Here is a 25,106-nt window from a genome sequence, read left to right as displayed (position 1 = left end):
TGTTTCCAGGTAAAGCTGGAAACATATGCATATATATAAAACTGATATGAACATTTGTGTGCAAGACTTGTGTGAACATATATTTCCATTTCTCTTGGGTACATACCAAGGAGTGGAATGGCTGCATATTATGGTAGATATGTATTTAAACTTTTTTTAAGAAACTGCTAAACTGTTTTCCAAAGTAGTTGTCCCACTCTACAATTCCACCAGCACTATATGACAATTACAGTTTTTCTACATTCTTGTCAACACTTGGTCTGGTCAAGCTTTGATTTTAGCCATTTTGTTAAGTGTGCAGTAGTATTTCAGTGTGGTCAAAATTTACGATTCCCTAATAACTAATACTATTGAGCATCTCTTCATGTGCTTATTTGCCATATTGATGTCTTCTTTGGTAACATGTCTGTTCAAATTTTTGCCCGTTTTTAAAACTAGGTTGTTTCCTCATTAAGTTTTGAAGCTCTCTTTATTTTAGAAATACAAGTCCTTTATCAGATATATGCTTCATAAAGATTTTCTCTCACACTTGACTTGTTTTTTCATTCTCTTAAGAGTGCTAAAAAAAGAAACCAAAAAAGATGAATGGAAAAACTATATGATGATCTCAGATACAGAAAAATACATTTAACACAGTCTGAAATCCATTTCTGATTTTAAAAGCTCTCAGGAAATTTGGAATATAAGAGAAATTCTTTAACCTGATAAAAAGCATCTGTGAAAATTCTACATTAAAATCATGTTTAATGATAAAAGACTGGATTTTTTCTTCCTAAGATCAAGAACAAGGCAAGTATGTCTGCTCTCACCACTTCCATGCACCACTGAACAGGAGGGTCCAACCATTCAATTAGGTAAGAAAAGGAAACTTAAAAAATACAGAATGAAAAGGAAAAAGTGATGCTATTTTTATTCACAAATAACACAATCATCTATGTAGAAAACCCTATGAGATCTACAAAGATACTATTGGAACTTAAAAGTGAGTTTAGCAAGATTGCAGAATAGAGGATTAATATAGAAAAGTCTATTAAATATCTGTATGCTAGTAGTAAACCATCACTAGTTAAAATTGTTTAACTATACAATGTAAAACATCATAAATATGAAAAATTTAGGAATAATTCTGAAAAGAAATGTATAAGACTTGTAGCCTTAAATCTACAAAATATTGTTGAGAGAAATTTAAAAAGGTCTAAGCAACTAGAGAGTTATAACATGGTCATAGCTCAGAGAAGTCAATATAGTTAATATGGTATTTCTCTTCAAATTGTTCTATACCATATCCATAAAAGCCCTTACCAGAGAAGAAAACAAGAGTTGGATTTCCAGGAAGATGGCTGACTACAGGGGCTTGAGATTAGTCCTGCTCCATGGAAAAGTTAGAGAAGGGGCAGGAGGGCAACTGAGGTGACGATTCGGGGGTGCAGCTGACCTGGGGGAGACTTCTGCACCACACGGGGCAGCCCTGGTTGCAAAGACCGAGTAACTGAGAGGCAGAAAGCTGGAGCCTGGCAAGGAGGTGCGGAGCCCACGGTAGTGCATGATGGGAGCGTGGGACTAGGAAGTAAGCCAGGCCGCGTTCCTTGGGCGTGCTACCCTCACCAGCGCAGCCCCATGACCAGCAACTCACCCCACACCCCATGCACCTGAATCTCATCGCCTGCTCCCATTCTCCGTGCTTCAGGCAACCCCACCCCACCAGCCCCCAGGGCACGTACCTGTCCCACACACCACCCCAAGTACAGCCCAACACACCTCTCTTGTACCCCTCCCGAGCACTACCTCCCCCCGTTCCCTGCATGCTGTTCCCAGCACATAAAATTTGCAGTCACTAACCTCCATACCTAGGCTACCCCCGCCCCATGCCCATTGTGTCGCACAGCCTCACCCTGCCCTCCCTGAGCTCAGCGCATCCGTTTGTGGCACTCCCAGGCCCACACATGTGCACAGGCCCCCAATCACATCATTCAGCTCTGGGAACTGCACTTTACAGCAGTCCTAGAACCATGCATGTGCACAGCCCTCAGCCTCACTTCCAACTCTGAGAAAGTGCCAACCTGCACAGCCAGGTCACATCTGCCCCCGATCCACAAAGGCATAATAAAGACCTGCTACCACGGCTCAATGCATGCACACAAAGGGCCCCATGCCTTAGACCAGTGCACACCAGGGTTATGCCCCCCAGACCAGTGCACCCGCACAGCTACATCCTCTCTGGCCACTGGGCGCCCATGTTCACAAGCGTCAGCATAACATTCCCAACCTGCGCCCATACCTGCCCTGAAACAAATCACTGTAGTGAGTGCTCCACCCCATGCCCTGCTCCCTGCTATACAGCCATCCTGCAAGGGTTTTGATTGCAGAAAGAAATTAACTCCCAAAGCAAATCAATTAAAAATGTTTACATGTGACGAAGACAGCAGAAGATCGCTAAGCATATCATAATGCAGACAGATATAGCTCTGTCTAATGACCAAATTAAAACACTAGAGGAGAAACAGATATTGGAACAATTAATCAAAGATGTTTGTACAACTCTACTTAATAAAATAAGTGGGATAGCAAATGACATAAAGAAGACAGCAAAAGAACACAAAGAGGAATTTGAAAGAATAAACAGAAAAATAGCACAAATAACAAAGATTAAAGACTGTTGACCAAATAAAAAGCATAGTAGAAGCACACAACACCAGATTTGAAGAGACAGAAGAAAAAATAAGTGATATAGAGGACAGGATAATTGACTTTGAAGACTCAAAACAACAAATGGCAAAAAATGTAGAAAAAATTGAACGGGAACTCAGGGAAATGATACACAAAACAAAGCACACAAATATAAGAGTCACTGGTGTCCCCGAAGAAGAGAGGAGTAAAGAGTTAAGAAGAATAATTGAGGATATAATGGGGGAAAACTTCCCAACCCTCATAAAGGGCATAAATATACAAGTCAAAGAAGTCCAAAGAACTCCAAACAGAATAAATCCAAATAGGCCTTTCCCAAGGCATATACTAACCAGTCTGTCAAATGTTGAAGAGAAGCAGAAAATCCTGAAAGCAGCAAGAGGAAAACAATCCACTACATACAAGGGAAATCAAATAAGACTGAGTTCAGACTACTCAACTAGTACCCTGGAGGCAAAAAGGCAGTGGTATAATATATTCAAGATCCTGAAAGAGAAAGACTTCCAGTCAAGAACTCTGTACCCAACCAAATTGTCCTTCGAAATTGAGGGAATGATTAAAGTTTTTACAGACAAAGAAGTCCTGAAAGAATTTGTCAACAAGAGACCAGCCCTATAAGAAATACTAAAAGGAGTTCTGCTGGCTGAAAAAAAAAGACAGGAAAGGGAGGTCTGGAGGAGAGCCCAGAATTGAAGAGAACCACTAAGGGTAATTTAAATAATACATAGAGAAAGAGGGAAAGATCTGACAATAAAATAAAATAGATAAGATGGTGGAATCAAGAAATGCTTTTTCAGTAATAACTTAGAACATCAATGGACTAAATTTACCAATTGAAAGAGACAGATTGGCAGAATGGATTAAGAAACATAATCCAGCTATATGCTGCTTACAAGAGACTCATCTTAGACACAAAGATACAAATAGATTGAAAGTGAAAGGATGAAAAAAGATTTTCCATGTGGGTTGTAACAGAAACAAAGCAGGGTACTGGTATCAGACAGGGTAGACTTTAAATGTCAAGACATCATAAGAGACAGAAAAGGACACTATATACTAATTAAGGGGTCAATTCAGCAGGAAGATAGAGCAATCATGGGTATTTATGCTCCCAATCAAGGAGCTCCAAAGTAGATGACAGAGACATATGCAAAACTGAAGGAAGTAATAGGTGTTTCAACAATAAAAGTAAGAGAATATTATGCAGTAGTAGGACAGGGTGACATCCTGAGGCACATGACAAGATGGATGAGCCTTGAGGACATAATGCTGAGCAAAATAGCCAGATACAAAAAGATAGATACCATACGATTCCACTTTTATGACCAGCATAAAGGTATAATCAGAGGCTTATAATACAGAATATAGGGGACTTAGAGACACATACAAGCTAGATATGGCTGAACTGTTAGCTAATGAGGTTGAACTCCAACGTAAGGAAATAGATAGGAGCAAAGGTGATTCTCTAGTGGGTCTGGAAGTAATATTACCATATTGAAGGTGAATAAGATTGAAAAGGGTTGTATAGACCTACATGTCCCACTGACTCACACTAGAAATATGAATGAATTCTCCTAAGAATTACTTCAAAGATATGATTCTTGTACAAAGAGTGTTTAAGTCCTGGGCAAAGGGGGAAACTGCTATTGCATGCTGTGAGCTATATTCAAAAGGAAACCATTAGCACTACCACAGCAACAGCAGAGGTAAATAATGGGAGGAGGGACAAGAGTTAAGAGGAGGTTTAGATTTCCTATTTCGTGAGGTGTGTTTATTGGTTTTCTATCTCTTGGGAACAAAGAAATAATCTAAAATTGAGAATGTTGAAGGACTGTGGACTTTGGGCCCTCTACATGATGCCCGATGAATGCAGTGGGCTGAAGGATGCACTAATGGAGAAGTAGATTGGTGAACGATGGTGTATACTTATGAACAAAAGTTGTGATGCTACAGAAAGAAAGAATGTCATGAGGCATGCAATGATGTGATTGAACAACTGGGATATTTGGTGAAGCAAAGTAAGGCAGAAACAAAAAACAACAATGGTATGGTCACCTTTAGAAAATGCTTATAAGAAAACAGGGACCTGGATTGTAAGCTTTTAGAGCAGATACATTAAGTCCTGAATGGTGATTATTATTTCTGGATTTTAAGAGGCTGTTTTATATATATAACCTGATATTTAGAGATAAGAACAAAGTTGAACAGGTTGGGGTTAAAGTAATTCAGAACATAAGGTTAAGGAAGACAGTGTCTATATTTTAGAACCACACATACTCTTTGAGACCAATAGAAGAAAGGTTTATTTGATCGGAAACTGAAATTTTCTGTAGAGTATAATCTAATTCTATCTGTATAGCTCATTTGAACTGAAACACAGGGACGCACTGAATGAGAAAGAGGTCCTTTAATACTGTATAGATTACTGTAATGCCTGGAAACATCTTAGAGTATATTAAGCAGATGATCAAAATGTATTGGCAAAGTCACCCAAAGAAGAGGAGAAAGACTATGGAACTATTAAACCTTACCATCAGGGAATCCCCTGATACTTTGTCAAACTTTAGGAATACCCAAATCAATAGGCCATGCCCTCGATCATGAGGTTTACTCTTTTGAAGCTTAGGCAGATAACAGAGAAGCTTAGACTACCTATAGGCATGACTAAGATTTACTTCTGGAGGACCTCTGTTGCTCAGATGTGGCCTCAGTCTCTCTAAGCCCAACTCTGCAAGTGAAATCATTGCTCTCCCCGCTACGTAGTACATGACATCCAGGGGTGAAATCTCTCTGGCGATGTGGGAGATGACTCCCAGTGATGAATCCAGCCCTGGCACCATGGGATCAACAATTCCATCCTGACCAAAAAGGGGGAAAGAATTGTAATTAATAAAGTATCAGTGGCAGAGAGAGTTCAAATAGAGTCAAGAGGCTACTCTGGAGGTGGCTCTTATGCAAGCTTCAGTTAGACCTTACCACCTAACATAACCTGCCAACTCCCAATCAGGACCATTCCAGCCAATCCTAAAGAACACCTAGGGCAATATATAAGGTTCCATAAGGATTCATGCACTAGAGTAACTTTCCAGAAACCTACAACCTCAAGATGGGTCCCTAGCTCAGAGAAGTCCTGAAACCTAGTATAGCCTCTCCAAAACATCAGATAGTTCCATCTCCCTACCCCATATTAGTGACAGACCCTTCCAATATCTAAAATTTAGAATTGCCATAGCCCAGACAACCCTAAAGAGAAGGATGGAAAGATCAAAGGTGATGGTTGAGTTATACAGAGAAGATAGGATTTAACAAATGAAAATGAATGCTGAATCATTAAATTGATATCTCTTTTAGACTCCAGTATTTTAGAGCAGCTAGAAGTAAAAACTTAAAATTGTGCAATTGTAACCCATGTCAAAGTCTGAAATATGTTCTACAGCTAATTGGGGTGCTGTGCTTTGAAATTTATAGCCATTCTTGCATACCTGGATGAATCCTACTTGGTCATGGTGTATAATTCTTTTAATGTGCTGCTTGTAAAGTTCCTTTCCTTTTCCCTCTGGGAAGCAGCCTGCTGGGGAGGGGTGCTGGCTGCCGCAGCTTGGGAAACTCACGGTTCTGGGTGGACTCACAGCCGGTCCAGGTGGTCCAGACTGGGGTACGCTGTGTGTCTGGTCACTGACATGGCCCCAGGAGCTTTTCTGTACTGTTCCTAGTTATTTAGTAGCTGTTCTGGAGCATGAACTAAATCCCACACCTTGTGAAGCCACCATCTTGGCACCTCCCCCTGAAAAGTCTGGGCAGCAGGGGCGGAGTGCAACCAAGCTTCAAGTGTGGAATTAATTCACAAATTCTGACTACTAAAAATAGGCCCTCAGCTCAGGTGAACCTGGTTAAAGTGGAGGTAGGTTGCTGATTTTTGCCCTGGGGTCATGGGGGCAGGCTGCAGAAAAAGAAAAAAAAAGAAACAGAGGTTTTTGTGGCTGCGTTTCTACAAAGGTTTGACTGCCTTTGGATACTGCAGCAGGGCTTCTCAGGCTGCAACTGCCGCAGGCATAGGGAGAAACAAGACTGATTGAGAGCTTGTCTGGAGCCTGTGACTTCCCAGGGGGAGAAGTGAGGTCCAACACAGGTAGAATCCCTCCCTCAAGGAATTCAGACCCCAAGGCTTGGTAATTTGAAGTCATTAAAACCAGCCTACCACCTCTCCTCTGTCTCCACCACACCCCCAGCAGGGAGAGTCTGCCAAAGTTAAGGATACTGCATCATCATATGCTGGTGGGACCTACAGGCAGAGAAGCTCCACATACTGGGCAGGATAAGAAAAACAGAGTCCAGAGACTTCACAGAGAAGTCTTTCAACCTGCTGGGTCTGACCCTTAGGGAAAACTGACGCAGGTGACTCTTTCCTCTAGATAGGAGGCCAGTTTGGTCTGGGAAAATCCGGCTGGGGTCTATAATACCTAAGCAGACCCTCCTAAGGGTGGGGGGGGGTGGGAAGGCATGTTACTGGCAAGGCAAGAAACAAGAAAACAAGAACTGAAAAATTCTCCTCTGTTAAACAAAACCTAAGCTAGTGATCCAGAAAAAGCTGAACTGAATGTCAAAAAACAGACAGACAACAAATTCATCCAGCAAGAAAAGCCTAGGCAAAAAGAGTGAAACCAATCTCCAGAATAAACTAATTAAAGTAATTAAATGCCTAGATGCCAGCAAAAAAATAACAAATCACAGGAGAAAAATTGAAGATATGGTCCAGTCAAAGGAACAAACCAATAATTCAAATGAGATAGGGGAGTTGAAACAACTAATTCAGAATGTACTAACAGCAATGGAAAACCTCATCAAAAATCAAATCAATGAATTGAGGGAGAATATAAAGAAGGAAAGGAATGAATAAAAAGAAGAAATCAAATGTCTGAAAAAACAAATCACAGAACTTATGGGAATGAAAGGCACAGTAGAAGAGATGAAAAAAAGCAATGGAAACCTGTAGTGTTAGGTGTCAAAAGGAAGAAGATAGGATTAGTGCTGGAGGATGGAACATCTGAAATCCAACAAGCAAAAGAAAATATAGGGAAAAAATAGAAAAATATGAGCAGGGAATGGGGGAATTTAATGACAATATGAAGCACACAAATATACATGTTGTGGGTGTCCCAGAAGGAGAACAGAAGGGAAAAGGAGGAGAAAAACTAATGGGGGAAATTATCACTGAAAATTTCCCAACTCTTATGAAAGACTTAAAATTATGAACCAAGAAGTGCAGCATACCCCAAAAAGAATAGATCCAAATAGACCTACTCCAAGACGCTTACTAATCAGAAGGTCAGAGGTCAAAGAGAAAGAGAGAATCTTGAAAGCAACAAGAGAAAAGCAATCCATCACATACAAGGGAAGTCCAATAAGACTATGTGTCAATTTCTCAGCAGAAATCATGGAGGTGAGAAGACAGTGGGATGATATATTTAAGTTACTAAAAGAGAGAAACTGTCAACCAAGAATTCTATATCCAGAAAAATTGTCCTTCAAAAATGAGGAAGAAATTGAAACATTTTCAGACAAAAAATCACTGAGAGAATTTGTGACCAAGAGACCAGCTCTGCAAGAAATACTAAAAGGAGCACTAGAGACAGATACGAAAAGATAAAAGAGAGAGGTGTGGAGAAAAGTGTAGAAAGGAAGACTATGAGTAAAGGTGAAAAGAAGGAAAATTAGATATGACATATAAAATCCAAAAGGCAAAATAGTAGAAGAAAGTACTATCCATACAGTAATAACACCAAATGTTAATGGATTAAACTTCCCAATCAAAAGACATAGACTGGCAGAATGGATTAAAAAACAGGACCCATCTATATTCTGTCTACAGGAAACACATCTTAGACCCAAAGACAAACATAGGTTGAAAGTGAAACGTTTGGAAAAGGTATTTGATGCAAATAACAATCAGAAAAGAGCAGGAGTAGCTATACTAATATCCAACAAATTGGACTTCAAACGTAAAACAGTTAAAAGAGACAAGGAAGGATGCTATGTACTAATAAAAGGAACAATTCAGCATGAAGAAATAACTATCATAAATACTTATGCACTGAACCAGAATGCTCCAAAATACGTGGCAAACGTATTTTGCAAAAAGAGAAATAGACACATCTACCATAATAGCTGGAGACTTCAATTCCCCACTCTCATCAATGGACAGAACATCCAGACAGAGGGTCAGTAAAGAAACAGAGAATTTGAATAATACAATAAATAAGCTAGACTTAACAGACATTTATAGGACATTACACCTCACAACAGCAGGATACACCTTTTTCTCAAATGCTTATGGATCATTCTCAAGGATAAAATATATGCTGGGTCATAAAGCAAGTTTCAATTAATTTAAAAATATTGAATTCATACAAAACACTTTCTCAGATGATAAAGGAATGAAGTTGAAAATAAATAATATGCAGAGGGACAGAAAATTCACAAATATGTGGAGGCTCAACAGCACACTCTTAAAAAACCAGTCAGTCAAGGAAGAAATTACAAGAGAAATATGTTAAAACTTTAACTTATGTGTGAGACTAAAGCAAAAAATGTTTATTTGGTACGAAACATATTTTGAGCAGTGCATTTCCTAATATAACTTATGTGGACAGCTCAATTGAACATCATACTACATGGAACCTTGAGTAGGGTATGAGATTGTGTAGGTTTGTCCAGAGTGACACCCCAATAAATTTGAACAGTGAATTAAAAAGTATTTGTAAAGTCCCCTTGGTGGAATGGCGAGAAAGGGGGAAAACTCAACTTCCCCAAGTGGAGAATTTTTGATATTCTCACAATCAGTGGGGACAACCAAAGCAATAGCAAAGCTGAGCCCTGAATCTAGGGGTTTGTTCATATGAAACTTAACCCCACAAAGAATAGGCTAAGCCTACTTAAAATTAGGTCTCAGAATCACCCCTGGAGAACCTCTTTTGTTGCTGATATGTGGCCTCTCTCTCTCAGCCACCATGACAAGCAAACTCACTGCCCTCCCCCTCTCTATGTGGGACATGAATCCCAGGGGTATGGACCTTTCTGGCAATGTGGGACAGAAATCCTAGAATGAGCTGAGACTCGGCATCAAGAGATTGAGTAAACCTTTTTGACCAAAAGATGGAAGAGTGAAATGAGACAAAATAAAGTATCAATGGCTGAGAGATTCCAAACAGAGTCAAAAGGTTATCCTGGAGGTTATTCTTATGCATTATACAGATATCACCTTTTTAGTTAAGGTGTAATGGAGAGGCTGGAGGGAACTGCCTGAAAATGTAGAGCTGTGTTCCATTAGCCATGTTTCTTGAAGCTGATATTATAATGATATAGCTTTTGCAATGTGAGTGGGTGATTGTGAAAACCTTGTGTCTGATGCTCCTTTTCTCTACCTTATTGACGGATGAGTAAAGCATATGGATTAAAAATAAATAAATAATAGTGGGAACAAATGTTAAAATAAATTTAGTAGATTGAAATGCTAGTGATCAATGAAAGGGAGGGGTAAGAGGTATGGTATGTATGAATTTTTTCTGTTTTCTTTTTATTTCTTTTTCTGAATGGATGCAAATGTTCTAAGAAATGATTATGATGAAGAATATATAACTATGTGATGATATTGGGAGTTATTGATTATATAGCAAGAATGGAGTGATCAGGTCCGGAGAAGATGGTGGCTTAGTAAGACGCGCGGGTCTTAGTTCCTCCTCCAGAAAAGCAACTAAAGAAACAGAAACAATAGGAAACAGCTCCTGGAGTCACGACAGAGACCAAAAAGACAGCGTACCCCATTCTGGAACAGCTGAACGGGCAGGAAGAATCTGCTGCGGTGAGATACCCGAGGGGCGCACGTTTTCCTGGCCGGGGCGGCTGGAGACTGGGGTCCCCTCCACGCACGTGGCTCCCCGGCCTGACTGGGAACGTTGGATAGCGGGGCCCTCCCGTCACGCTTGGCGTTTCGGGCCAGCTGGGCAATTACGACCGGCACTCTCCCAAGCCGCGGTGGCCAGCGACCCCCGCCTCCACGCGTGGTTTCCCGGGCCGACTGCCCCGCAGACAGACGAGCGCCACCTACTGGGCAGGAAAAGAAAAACAGAGCCCAGAGATTTCACAGAAAAACCTTTCAACCAGCTGGGTCTCACACCCAGGGAAATCTGATCAAATGCCCAGACACCAGCAGAAAATAATGGATGACGCTCGGAAAAGTGAAGATATGGCCCAGTCAAAGGAACAAACCAATAGTTCAAATGAGATACAGGAGCTGAGACAACTAATTCTGAATATACGAACAGAAATGGAAAAACTCTTCAAAAACCAAATCAATAAATTGAGGGAGGACATGAAGAAGACATGGGCTGAACAAAAAGAAGAAATAGAAAACCTGAAAAAACAAATCACAGAACTTATGGGAGTGAAGGACAAAGAAGAAAAAATGGAAAAAACAATGGATACCTACAATGGTAGATCTAAAGAGACAGAAGCTACAATTAGTGAACTGGAGGATGGAACATCTGAATTCCAAAAAGAAACAGAAACTATAGGGAAAAGAATGGAAAAACTTGAGCAGGGGATCAGGGAACTGAATGACAATATGAAGCGCACAAATATACGTGTTGTGGGTGTCCCAGAAGGAGAAGAGAAGGGAAAAGGAGGAGAAAAACTAATGGAAGAAATTATCACTGAAAATTTCCCAACTCTTATGAAAGACCTAAATTTGCAGATCCAAGAAGTGCAGCGCACCCCAAAGAAAATAGACCCAAATAGGCGTTCTCCAAGACACTTACTAGTTAGAATGTCAGAGGTCAAAGAGAAAGAGAGGATCTTGAAAGCAGCAAGAGAAAAACAATCTGTCACATACAAGGGAAACCCAATAAGACTATGTGTAGATTTCTCAGCAGAAACCATGGAAGCTAGAAGACAGTGGGATGATATATTTAAATTACTAAAAGAGAAAAACTGCCAACCAAGACTCCTATATCCAGCAACATTGTCCTTCAAAAATGAGGGAGAAATTAAAACATTCTCAGACAAAAAGTCACTGAGAGAATTTGTGACCAAGAGACCAGCTCTGCAAGAAATACTAAAGGGAGCACTAGAGTCAGATACGAAAAGACAGAAGAGAGAGGTATGGAGTAAAGTGTAGAAAGAAGGAAAATCAGATATGATATATATAATACAAAAGCCAAAATGGTAGAGGAAAATATTATCCAAACAGTAATAATACTAAAAGTTAATGGACTGAATTTCCCAATCAAAAGACATAGAATGGCAGAATGGATTACGACCCAGCAATACCACTGCTAGGTATCTACTCAAGGGACTTAAGGGCAAAGACACAGACGGACATTTGCACACCAGTGTTTATAGCAGCATTATCTACAATTGCAAAGAGATGGAAACAGCCAAAATGTTCATCAACAGACGAGTGGCTAAACAAACTGTGGCATATACCTACGATGGAATATTGTGCAGCTTTAAGACAGACTAAACTTATGAAGCATGTAATAACATGGATGGACCTAGAGAACATTATGCTGAGTGAGTCTAGCCCAAAACTAAAGGACAAATAGTGTAAGGTCCCACTGATGTGAACCGACATTCGAGAATCAGCTTGGAATATATCATTGGTAGCGGAGACCAGCAGGAGTTAGAAACAGGGTGAGATAATGGGTAGTTGGAGCTGGAGGGATGCGGACTGTGCAACAGGACTGGATACAAAAACTCAAAAATGGACAGCACAATAATACCTAAGTGTAATGTAACTAGGTTGGAACAATGAATGAAGCTGCACCTGAAATATGGTTTTTTGTTTGTTTGTGTGTTTGTATCTTTTGTTTTTGTTTTTTTTCTTTTTCCTTTTTATATATATATATATTATTAGTATTATTATTTTAATTCTCTTCTCTATATTAACATTCTATATCTTTTTCTGCTGTTTTGCTAGTTCTTTTCCTAAATCGATGCAAATGTACTAAGAAATGATGATCATACATCTATGTGATGATACTAAGAATTACTGAGTGCATTTGTAGAATGGAATGATTTCTAAATGTTGTGTTAATTTCTTTTCTTTTTTTTGATTAATAAAAAAATTTAAAAAAAAAAAAAAAGAATGGAGTGATCATATGGTAAGAATGCTTGCGTTTGTATGTTGAAGAAAAAATTAAGTAATTAGATAAATAAATAAAAAACTTCAGAGCCATGAGAGCCACCAGAACCTACAGAGCCAACAGAGAGGACAAAGCCCCAGAGAAGCCATTGAAGATTCCTGGAGAGAAAGCTAGCAGATGTTGCCATATGCCTTTCCAGCTAAAAGAGAAACCCCAAACATCTTCGGCCTTCTTGAACCAAGGTATCTTTCCCTGGATGCCTTAATTTGGACATTTTCCCAGCCTTAGAACTATAAAATTGCAGCTTAACAAATTTCCCCTTTTAAAATCCAAATAAATAAATAAATAAAACATTATCAGTGAAGTTACTGGTAGCAAAATTAATAGCTCTGCTCACATAAACAGCCATCAAGCAGAAAACATAATGAGTATAACCTTAGAAAATATCCCATTAGTTCAGCAAACACAGAGATAAAATACCTACGAATGAGTGTAACGAAAATTATAAAGACTCCATGTGAAAAAAAACTTTAAAATTCTACTGCAGTACATTAAAAGATTTAAATAAATGCCTTGGATAAGAAGATTCAGTGTCATAAAAATGGCAATCATCCCTAAATGAATATATGAATCTAAAGCAAGGTCAATGAAAATGCTAACAGCATTTTCATGGTGGGAATGGGGACTAGACAAGACCTTTTAGAGTCTGTGGAAAATAAACATGCAAGAATAGCCAGTCAGATACGGAAATTAAGGGTTATGGGAGGGATCTGGCATAAGAAGATGATCACAATGGAAGAGAAGAGTGTTCACAAATAATGAATATATACCTTGAAGCTCAGGGTATAAACAGGGCATATTTCATATAAAAAACAGATGAACCATTTGAAAAATTATACTGAGATAACTGGTTAACAACTTCTAAAAAAAGCTTACATGTTGAAGAATCAGAAATAAAGGTGTAGAAAAAAAAGAAAAACCAAAAGTACCAGAAAAATTCATGTAAGTATATTTTTAATATTCTTTGAGTGGGAAGAACTTTCTAAGAAAAACCAAATATAGGGGTTTTAGGTTTGACTACACCAAGATTACAATTAGTTATATGGGGATTACAATTTCACAATTTTAGGTTATTATTTCTAGCTGCTCTAAGGTATTGGAGGCTAAAAGAAATATCAGTGTAATGATTTAGCACTCATACTCATTTGTTAAGCCCGACCTTTCCTGTTTAACTCCACTTTTTCCTTTGATCTCTTTCCATTCTTTAGGGGTATTTAGACTATGCCCATTCTAACTTCTTTGTGTTGGAAAAGACTGTCAATAATATGGGATGGGGGATGGAACTAGATGATGTTCTGGAAGGACTGGCCCCTCTGCATTTCAGGAGTTATCTGGTCCAGGGACCCATCTGGAGGTTGTAGGTTTTAGAGAGTTACCCTAGTGCGTGGAACCTTTGTAGAAGGTGTTCTTCTATAAAGCCCTAGGTGTTCTTTAGGATTGGCTGGAATGGCTTGGCAAGGTAGCAATGTCTAACTGAAACATGCATAAGAGTGACCTCCAGTGTAGCCTCTTGACTCTATTTGGACTCTCTCAGTCACTGACGATACCTCATTTGTTACACTTCTTTTCCCCCTTTTGGTCAGGATGGCATTGTTAATCCCATGGTGCCAGGGTCAGGCTTATTCCTGGGGGTCATCTCCCATGCTGCCAGGGAGACTTTCATCCCTGGATGTCATGTCCCACGTTGGGGGGGTGAGGGCAGAGGAGGGCAGTGCTTTCACTTGCAGAGTTGGGCTTGGAGAGAGAAAGCCCACATCTGAGCAACAAAAGAGGTCCTCCAGAGATGACTCTTAGGCATACCTACAGGTAGGCTAAGCTTCTCTGCTACATATATAAGCTTCACAAGAGCAAACCTCAAGATCAAGGACTTGGTCTATAGATTTGGGTGGCCCTAATATTTGGCACAGTATCTGGGGTTTCCCCAGTGGTAAAGTTTTACTAGTTCTGTCATTTTTCTCTCATCCCTGAAGGGATTTTGCCAATATGTTTTGATTATCTGCTTAATATATTCAGGGATGTATCCAGGCATTACATTAAGTTATACAGGCTTAAAGGCTCTCATTTTTATTCTGAGTTCCCTGTGTTTGGATTGTTTAAATGAGCTATCCAGATAGGTTGAGTTAAATTATGTGCTACAGAAAACCTAGGTTTTGGAGGCTGAGAAAAAATTTTAAAAATACATTTACAAAGGGCTAATTTCCCTAACATGTGAAATGTCTTTACAAATAAAATTTTAAACTTCTATTCGAAGATAGACAAATCACATGACCAGGCAGTTTGTGGGGGTTGAGGGAAGAAATGGGTCCTAACAGTTGATGATGCAAGTCATAACTCTATATTTTAGCTGTCAGATTTGCAAATATTAAAAAGTCTGATAAAACATTATTGGTAAAGTATAATAAGAATGGACATTCTAGTGCAAAATGTATGAAGTGTACATCGTCGCACCTTCCTTGACAGAGCAATTTGGCAACTTTCATTAAAATAACTATCCTTCAACTCAGCAGTTCCACTTCTAAGATTTATTTTACAGATGTTTTTGTACATGTGTACAAGGTATCCACGGATGTCCATTGCAGCACTGACTGTAAAGGAAAAAGACTGGGAACAACCTAAATATTCCTCAATATGAATCATGATCTGTTGATACAATGGAGCTCTATTGGAGCACAATAATGTTTTGAAATACCACCCAATTCTCTTCTTGTTCATTTTCTTTTTTTCCTTCTCCCCCCACCCCCACCTCCGGACCATGAAGGCTAGGCCTAGAGGCTGGTGTGAGTTGTTTATATTGCTTGGGAAAGTTGATGCAGCCAAGAGCAGAAACGTCATTATTCAGCTTTGATTTCAAGTCATTCCTAAAGGTCCAGTATGAAACCATAGTCTGGAAAGTTCACTATTCCCAGAAATAGAAAATGGGGCCAGCCTCTCCAGAACATCACCTAGTTCCATCACCTTGACCCATATTATCAACAGCCCCTTCCAACATGAAAAAGCTAGAATGGGCATAGCTTAAATACCCCTAAAGAGTGGGAGAAAGATCAAAGAAGAAAGTGAAGTTATATAGAGAAGGTAGGGTCTAACAAATTAGTAGGATCGTGGGGTTTAACAAATTAGTAGGATTGCTGACTCATTATACTGATATTTCTTTTAGTCTCCAGTATCTTAGAGCAGCTAGAAGTAAAAACTTAAAACTGTGGAATTGTAACACACATCAAACTCTGAAATCTGTTCTACAACTAATTGTTACAATGTGCTTTGAAATTTATTGCTTTTCTTGAATATATGTTTTCACAAAAAGAAAAAAAGTTGATTTTGATGATAAACGCACACACAGCTCTATGATGATACTGTGAACCATTGATTGTGTACTTTGGATGATTGTGTGGTATGTGAATATGTAATAGATATCAGTGTATAAGCATATTTTTAAAAGTGCCCCAGTTTGGATGATAAATCATATGATTACTATTTCTAGATCATCAGGAAACAGCTGTCTCCCTGAGCTCTAAAAAGGAGAGCCAAGGCCCTTTCCTTTGGTCTCCCAATTGGCTCAACAACAAACACGAATTCATCCTCTCCAGTAAGAGATGTGGAGATGCATCAGACATGATCCCTGGCCTTGGGAGGCTTCTAGCTCAGTGGGAAAGGCGGAGAGGAGGTAGCAAACACCACAGGTGGAGTTTGCTAAGTGCTTGATAAACCTAAGGAGTTTTCCTATACAGCTTCTGTTTAAGTCTGCTAAAGCTGCAGAAAAGCAATATTCAAGAAATGGGAATTTATTAAGTTACAAAGTTTACAGTTCTAAGGCTGTGAAAATGTCCAAATTAAATCTTCAATGAGATGATACCTTCTCCCTGAAGACCAGCTACCAGAGAACTTGGGCTCCTCTGTCAGATAGCAAGGCACTTGGTGATGTCTGCTGGTCCTTCTCTCCTGGGTTTCATTGCTTTCAGTTTCTTCCTTCAGTAGGTTCCTCTCTCAGCTTCCCTGGGGCCTTTTTCTTTCTTTCCTCCTCATATAAAGGACTCTAGTGAGAGGATTAAGATCACCTTGATGGTTTGGTAGACCTTATACCCAAAGCGTGAGCAATGAAAGAAGAAACAAAAAAATGGGATCTCCTCAAAGTTAAAGACTTTTATGCATCAAATGACATTGTCAGAAAAGTAAAAAGGTAGCCTACACAATGGGAGACAATATTTGGAAACCACATACCAGATAAAGGTTTAATATCCAGAATATATAAGGAGATCCTACAACTTAAGAACAAAAAGACAAACCAACTAAAAAATGGGCAAAAGACATGGACAGAGATTTTTCAGAAGAGGAAATACAAATGGCTCAAAATCATACGAAAAGATGCTCAACCTCACTGGCTGTAAAGGAAATTCAAATCAAAGCCACAAAGAGATATCACCTCATGTCTACTAGAATGGCCATCATATATATATATATATATATGTATATATAAAGAACAAAACAGAAAATGGCAAGTGCTGGAGAGGATGTGGAGAAAGAGGCAGGCACACTTATTCACTGTTGGTGGGAATGTAGAATGGCGCAGGTGCTCTGGAAAGCAGTTTGGCGGTTCCTTAGGAAGCTAAGTATAGAATTGCCATAAGATCCAACAATCCCATTTCTAGGTTTATATTCAGAGGAACTGAAGGCAAGGACACAAAAGAATATTTGCACACTGATGTTTGTAACAACATTATTCACGATTGCCAAGAGATGGAAACAGTCCAAATATCCATCAACGGACAACTTGCTAAACAAGCTGTGGTATATACATACAATGGAGTATTAGGTAGATGTAAGACAAATAAAGTCATGAAGCATGTAACAAAATGGATGAAACTTGAGTACATTAGGCTGAGTGAAATTGGCCAGAAACAAAAGGACAATACTGTATAGTCTCACTCACATGAACTAACATTAATGAGTGAACTTGGAGAATTTCAGTTAAGACCCCAGGTTATCAGGAGATAGAAATAGGGTAGAGATTGGGTAACTGGTGCTGAAGGGATACAGATCGTACAACAGGACTGATTGTAAAAATTCAGGAATGGATAGCACAATACTGCCTGATTGTGACATAATAATATAAGCACACTGAATGAAGCTGAGGTTGAGTATGGCTGAGGGAGGAGACCTGAGGGCATGCATGACCCCAGAGGGAAAGATAGAGGATAAGGACCAGGATGGTATAATTTAGCGATGTCTAGACATGGACAATGACGGTGATCAAAAATACAAATATGAGAATGTTTTTTGCATAAGGAAGCACAAATGAATGTCAACATTGAAAGATGTTGAAAACGGGACAGTATATGGGGAAAAATACAATTAATGCAAATTAAGATCTACAGCTAAGAGCAACATTGCAATATGATTCCACTGAATGTAGCAAAGGCAATATACCAAAGGTAAATGTCAATAAGTGGGGGATATGGGGGCAGGTATGGGATTCTTTGTGGGAGAAATGGAATGTCCTCATATAGATTGCAGTAGTGAAAGCCTGGCTATGTGATTATACCGGGAACCATGGAATTTTAACTTAGGTTGGGTTGTGTGATATGTGAATAAAACTGTTTAAAAATGAACAGAGAGATACAAGTGCTAGAGAAAATGTGGAAGAGAAATACCTATTCTCTGCTGGTAGGAAGTTGAAGGTGCAGCCTCTTTTGAAGACAGTGTGGTGGGTTGCCATATGATCCTGCAACCCCATATTTAGGCATATTCTTGGAGGAACTGAGAGCGGGGTCACAAATGTACATGTGTACACTGAGGTTCACAGTGGCAGTGTTCGCAATTTGCAATGGACCGAGGTGACATGAGGGTAGATTGACTGAGGAATGGAAGGGGGACATACATTGGACTATTGAATGGTTGCAAGAAGGAATGAAGCTGTTTAGCATCACAACTAGGTGAATGAATCTTAAGGACAGAATGTTGAATGAAATAAACCAGAAATGAAAAGAAAAATATCACTCTGCCTCACTAATATGAACTGACTACAATGTGCAAACCCTGAGAATTGAATTCGAGAGCATAGGTTATCAGGTGAAGGCCTATTATAAATGCTCTTAGATTGTAAGCTCTTACAGCAGTCACATCTATTCCAGAGTCATAACTGTTATTTCTAAAATCTGAGATGCTGAACTCTTTGTATAACTTGCTTGTTCCCTGGAACTTCAGGTATTTGTGTGAAACCTGAGATTCAGAGCTAGAGTTCTGCAACTATGAAAGTCAGCATTACCCCATACGACAGCTGTTAAAAACATTAAAAAGTGATTAGATTTCAAGTAGAAATATGAATGAAGCTGATCTAGGTAGGACTAACTTAGACTAAAGGGTAAAGGATGATATTGAATGTATTTTGAAACTTCAACTTCTCATGTTTTAATCCTGATTCTATCTTGTGGGGATAGCCTTTTCTTTTAATCTTGATTCAATATTGTAGGGCAGAAACTTCTGTTTAGATTATCTCTGCAGAAAATGTGGCATGCCCAAATTGCAGGTGTGACTTTTGATTAGATGGAGATGTGACTCCACCTATTCCAGGGAGATTAGTTTGCCAGAGTCCTTTAAAAGAGAATATGCTTGGGAGAGAGTTCAGAACAGAGACATAGATGTTTAGAGATGCTTGGAGTGTAGTAGACATCATCATGTGCCTTCCTACAAGATGTTAAGCAAGCCAGAACCTGGAGAAAGTCATGGGAAGCCAGGAGATGAAAGCCAGCCCCAGAGAAGCAAAGTGAGGAACCCCCACAGAACAGAGGCTGAAGACAATGGAGCCCAGGAGCAAGGGGCCAGCAGGTGCCAGCCACTTGACCACCCAGCTGATAAAGCGGTTCCTGACAGCATCAGCCTTTCTTGAGTGAAGGTAACCTCTTACTGGTGCCTTAATTTGGACATTTTCTTGGCACTAGTACTGTAAACTTGTAACTTATAGAATTCTCTTTTGAAAAGCCATTCCTTTTTTGGTATATTGCATTCTGGCAGCTTAACAAACTAATATAATGTTTATATTCATGTCTCTCATTAAATTTGGGAATTTAATGAAAAAATTAACAGCAAAACATTTTGACTTCTTTGTGAGACCAAAAGAAGAGATGTTTCTTGGTGCAAAATTTATATTTTCTGCAGCACACTAACTAATCTAACATGTATGGTTAGCTTATTTGAAAACCATTATTACATAGAACCTTGAATAGGTGTGAGATCTTGTTGGTCTGTACAAGTTGATGTGAGGTCCTAATATATTCCAGAGTTATCCTGGAAGAAGATTAAAAGTATTTGCAAAATACCTTTGGGAGACTGGAGAAAGAGATGGAAATACTAAACATTCCCCCACCACCCTGGGAGATCTGATACTCTCGCAAGCATTGGGGACTGCCAGTTTGATAGGCCAGGCCCTTGATCTTGGGGCTTGACCTTATGAAACTTATTCCGGCAAAGGAGAAGCGAAGCCTACTTATGATTATGCCTTAGAAACACCCCAGAGAACCTCTTTTGTTGCTCAGAGGTGGCCTCTCTTTTTAAGCCAACTTTGCAGGTGAGTTCACTGCCCTCCCTCCTACATGGGCCATGACTCCCCGGGGTGTAAATCTCCCTGGCAATGTGGGACATGACTCCTGGGGATGAGCCTAGCCCTGGTATCATGGGGTTGAGGAAGACTTCTTGACCAAAAGGGGGGAGAGAAATGCAATAAAATAAAGTTTTAGTGCATAAGAGATTTCAAATAGTATCGAGAGATCATTCTAGAGATTATTCTTATGCAGCATATAGATATCCATCCTTAGTTTTTTGTGTATTAGAATAGCTATAAGGGAATACCTGAAACTGTTGAACTGTAATCCAATAGCCATGATTCTTGAAGATGATTAAGTTGAATAACTGTAGAACTTTTAGGTTGGGACTAAAAAGCTCTATAGCTTTTAGATTGTGAAAATTTGTGACTGAAACTTCCTTTATCCAATATACAGAAAGATGAGTAAGAAAAAAAAAGACAAAAAATAAATAAATAACAAGGGAAAGGGAGTATGGGGTGTTTTGGGTGTCCTTGTTTTTATCTTTTTGGAGTAATGAAAATGTTCAAAAATCAACTGTGATGATGAATGCACAACTATATGATGATATTTTGAACCTCTGATTGTAGAAACTGTATGAGTGTATGGCATGTGAATAAAATTAAAAATTAATTATAATAAATAAACAAAAATTTGAAAGACCCATCTGAATGGAGTGGGTCACATCTCAATTGAAATAACCTAGTCAAAAAGTCTCACCCACAATGGGTCTATATTCACAGGAAAGGATGAAAGAACATGATCTTTTCTGGGGTACGTATAGCTTCAAACTATCACAGCTTCCTTCTGACCTTCCTTTCTCTCAGGTCGAAATGGGATCGTTGTAGCAGTGATAAAATAAAAAATAACAATAGCTCCCCATTACGTAGGGTCCTGAAAAGGTAGGCACCTACCCTGGGGAGCTGCCAGACCTATGTGGAAAACTGACTTTGACTCTCGCCCTGGAAGACCCCAGTCCTGTGGGGAATGCATGGGTGTGATCTTTTGCATCCTAGGGTGGAGAGGAAAATTACTGCCCAACATCAGGTGACTGATAGAAATTCTTTATACAATCCTGCAAAATACTGTCATCATCCCCATTTCATAGGTTAGAAAAGTAAGGTTCAGAGAGGTGATGCAAGTTACCAAGGTCATGCAACAATTTATTGGCATAGCTGTTGTCCAAACTCCAAAGCCCGTCACAATGTGATGTCCCAGGGAACCTGGGGACAGAGCTTAGTGGAACAACTGTACCCCTTACATGTAGTTCCATCCACAAAGACCCAGACTCTTTGTGCCTTGCGTATGGATTTGGTTTCTCTGCAGGCAGAATAATGCCCCCCCCCCAACAATGTCCATGTCCTAATCCCTAGAACCTATGAAGATGGTCATTTGCATGGCAAAAAGGGCTTTGCAGATATAAGTTACTGATCTCAGGAATGGGGAGATGATCCTGGATTATCTGAATGGGCCAGCGTAATGACCTAGGCAGAAACGTCAGGACACGGGAACATCAAGAACCCTGCTCTGGCCTCCCAGACTGTCTGTCCACACTGATCTAATAAGTCAAGACTCATCAAGCCTCCTTTCTTGGAACTATATAGACATGGCCCCAGGCTTGGAAGCCTGTGGAAACTCCCAGATGTTGGACATTCACTGGACAGAGCATCTATTTGTCTGGCTGAATTTTCTCTTATTCCATCAGATGTCCTGGAGTCAGAAAGAGGGAACAGGACTTGCAGTGCTCAATGGGCCCTTAGTCTTTAAAGACACTGGGTTCTTAGCAGGGTAGGATACACTTATCTCTGATTCTTCCTTCCTTCCTACTCCCATGGGGGGATTTACTTCTCAGTAAATCTTGATTTAGTTGGAGCTGTATGACTAGTTCTGGCCAATGGTCAATGAGTATTAGTTATATGGAGTTCAATACAGGTGTGAGTGCCCTATGCTCTCCCTAGTTCTGCTATAGTGACTCAGGGAGCACAAGTAAAGAAAGGAGAGCTATAGCGTGGAAGCAGCATGAGAAGTTCAGTCATCACATGGAGGATAGCTGCCTTCGGAGGTTAGCCAACCCACAGTAGATTCTATAAGCAAGAAAGGAACTTTGGATTCAGCCATGAGATTTCAGGTTCTGTTTGTTATTGCAGCATGGCCTTGCCTAGCCTTACTCTTTTTTATTTTTTTTCATTATTTTAGAGAAAACTTCATGCGTTGTTATAATCAAGCTCAGGTAGAAAAGATCTTACATACTTAATACAGTATATTATCACTGTACAAATGGAAAAAAATTAAGTCTAACATTTCTAGACCAATATGGTTGTTAATTTCGGTACAATGCTAACTCAACACATGCCACTGGGATACTTTTTCCAAAGTTAATAGCATAGTTAAAGTTTCCAAAAATTCAAATTTTATATATATATGAAATTTATAATTTTTTTACAACTATACTATAGTAATATAAATGTATATTATATATAATACATATAATAAACTATAATCTAGTAATATATAATATACCATTTATAATTTTTATACAACTATATATAGCTGTATAAAAATGCCAATAGCAGTATATTATTCATCAGTGTACCAACAGCAGCAATGGCTTTTCCAGATTCTGCAGTGATCTGAACAAAATTATAGAGACATCCAGCACACTCCATTAAAAATGAAAAGAGGTTAAAAAAAGTAAAAAATAAAAATACCATAAAACAGCAAGTTCTATTATTGTTATAGTACCTGGCACTATCTTTTATTAGCTTCTCAAGTATCATCTGGAAATAAGAAAAAAATCTAGAATAATTTCATTAAAAACAGGTCTGATAGAGCATGGTCACGACTGTGTATCACAAGCAGGTACAAGCTATTTTATATTCACAGAGGTATGATACAGTGTTGTCCTATACCTATAATACCAGAGGATACAATGAAATGGCATCATCTGAGACTTGATTCTACCTCTCCAACCGAAGGCTCAAAGGTTGGTGTGACACAGCTCTGGTGAAGAAATGCACCTTCTTAGAAAGGATTTTCTTTAATTAGCGGCACAGTTCTGAGGACATGGCTCTTCATGAACATAAGCTAAAAAAGAAAGCATTTTAAAACAAATAAACAACAACAAAAAACATTTGATCCAAACAAACATGACAGAGTGAAGGCAAGCAGAGCTCAGCCTAACCAGCATTTTAGCCTGACTCTTTGCAAGATCCCAGAGGAATGATGGGACAGAAGCTGGGAGAACAGAGGTGCTTAGATGGAAAATCCTTTTCTGTGTCTTTGCTTTCAGTGCTCTGGAGAACCTTCTTCTCTCCCTCTCCTCCCTCCGTTGTCGAAAGATCTATTACGGTTCGTCCTCATTGGTCTGCCGCTGTAGATAAGGAGGCTTGCTGGCAGCCTTTCATCATTTATTGTGATTCAGAAAATGTCAGGGCCAAAGGGGGCCCAGAGCCTGCCGGTTCAGCATCCTCATTATACAGAGAATTTGTGGCCTGGGAGGTATTGTGACTTGTCCAAGGTCACACAAAACCGAGGTAATAGGACTGGTGGGCTGGTCTCCTGGCTTCCTGACCCAAACTTTCTTCTCCCTTCCTTCTTGTTGGCCTCGATCCTCATCTCATCTGGGGGGCTGACAATCATGCTATTCTACATTTCCTGCGCTAAGGAAAATTCGGAAATCAAAAGAAAGAACAGCATGCCCTTCCTATATTTATTTCAGGATGTTGTTTTAACAAGCCCACTAAAAGGCTACTAATTCTCTAGGAGACTATTCTTGGTCTTGACATTATCATATGGTATTTGTGACGTTGCGTATTTACCTGTAGATTTCTGTCTGAAAAGAAAGATAACTCCAAAGATTATGTGTTACCCAGTTTTGATCTAGTCTAGTAATCCTATTTTTTTCTTTCTTTTTTTTAAACATTTTTTCTATTGGACTATATATATTTGAGTTTCACAGATGCTCTTGGAACCAGTTTTACCAATGCGCTGGTTCTCTTGTTCATTAATTTATGCATTGAATAATACTGTTGACCAATGTTCAGACTATTTAAAATGAAAGTCATGTTGGTAACTCTTTATTTGTCTCTGCTATTTTATTGTAATTCTTAAGGGCAGACACATTGCTTATTTATCAAAATGTGCTTCAAGTATCCAGGGGAGTGTTTATAACTTTCTGAAAGTTATATTTTGGCACTTGGGAGGAGTGACCACTGTTTTCCAACTTCAGACCCCCCAGCACTTAGCCTAGTGTCTGACCTGGAATCAGAGGTCATAAACGTCTACTGAATGAATGAATCAGTGCCTATCCATTCAAATTATAGATCTGCATTTTACTAGGACCTTTAAAGAGAAGTTCTGAAGATGGGAATCTAGGGAAAGAGTTTGGGCTCTTACCAGCCTCACAGGAATTATATCCATCTTCACACAGGAACATGGTATTTCAGCCTTGATGCTCAAACGCCAAGTCTGATCCTATCTCCTGGTCTCTCTTCTCCCTAGAGACACACCTTTCAGCTCAGTGGGAAAAGCTGGGATGGCTATCTTCTCTTTGGATATACTGAACTATGACCTAGATGTCCCCCTCAGCAGCTCTAAGGGAAAGGGTTTGCAAATCCACTGCCCCTTCTCCCCGCCCTGAAATCCATCAGCT

The 25,106-nt window shown here is 39.4% G+C and overlaps 1 long non-coding RNA gene across 1 annotated transcript; it reads right to left on the bottom strand.

Annotated features, from left to right (window-relative positions):
• Window positions 1-450: 450 nt before the first annotated feature.
• Window positions 451-23,922, bottom strand: LOC143676239 (uncharacterized). The gene is made up of 3 exons (XR_013171945.1): window positions 23,637-23,922; window positions 23,417-23,539; window positions 451-559 (listed from the first exon to the last, which is right to left on the bottom strand). It is a non-coding gene; the product is annotated as an uncharacterized LOC143676239 (long non-coding RNA).
• Window positions 23,923-25,106: the final 1,184 nt, after the last annotated feature.

The sequence above is a fragment of the Tamandua tetradactyla genome, chromosome 3, assembly GCF_023851605.1.
Source record: "Tamandua tetradactyla isolate mTamTet1 chromosome 3, mTamTet1.pri, whole genome shotgun sequence".
NCBI classification, from domain to species: Eukaryota; Metazoa; Chordata; class Mammalia; order Pilosa; family Myrmecophagidae; genus Tamandua; species Tamandua tetradactyla.
Note: the sequence above shows the minus strand (reverse complement) of the source record. Positions and strands in the feature narration are given on the sequence as shown.